Raw genomic sequence first — 316 nt, forward strand, 5'->3', positions numbered from 1 at the left:
AGTGGAGGAACCAAGATGGCGGCATAGGTTAACGCCGGAGTTTGCCGCCTCGAACAACCATTTCAAAAGTGAAACTAAAAGACGGAAGGGACATCATCCAGAACCACAGGAACGGTGGCTGAGTGGAAGTCCTACAACTAGGAGGAAAGAGTAACGCATTCGGACATTCAGAGGAGGCGCAGTGCTGAAGGCAAATTCTGAGGTGCGGAGTGCGCGGAGCTGGCGGCGCGGAGGGCGCGGTTGGCGTTTTCAATCGGGAGGGAGTCGCAGACTCTGAGCTCCAGATCCGGGAGAGTTGCTAGGGACCGAGACTCAA

Source organism: Myotis davidii, unplaced genomic scaffold (assembly GCF_000327345.1).
Source record: "Myotis davidii unplaced genomic scaffold, ASM32734v1 scaffold842, whole genome shotgun sequence".
NCBI classification, from domain to species: domain Eukaryota; kingdom Metazoa; phylum Chordata; class Mammalia; order Chiroptera; family Vespertilionidae; genus Myotis; species Myotis davidii.